The sequence below is a fragment of the Penaeus monodon genome, chromosome 15 (genome assembly GCF_015228065.2).
Source record: "Penaeus monodon isolate SGIC_2016 chromosome 15, NSTDA_Pmon_1, whole genome shotgun sequence".
Classification (NCBI taxonomy): Eukaryota; Metazoa; Arthropoda; class Malacostraca; order Decapoda; family Penaeidae; genus Penaeus; species Penaeus monodon.
In genome coordinates, this window is record NC_051400.1 from 17,283,573 (window position 1) to 17,283,874 (window position 302).

The window sequence follows — 302 nt, forward strand, 5'->3', positions numbered from 1 at the left end:
GACTAGAGAGAGCCTGGCAACAAGAGATCGAGGAAGGGTTTATATAAATAACCTTTATCGCCAGGAAGGAATCAAAGAAGGTTAGCCTGGTGGGTGGGAATCCGAGAAGGGGAGACGGGTGGGGGCGGGTCAGAGGTGAGAGCAGATGGGGACCAGGGACAGGTGGGGGGGTTCATAAGGTAGGAAGGGGGAGCCACCACCCCCCGACTCCTTATCTAAATACAGCCGCCAAGCGCATCCACAGATTCCCCTGATGTTAATATTATTACGGTCTGCATAGTGCCTTTTTTTTGCGTGTGCGC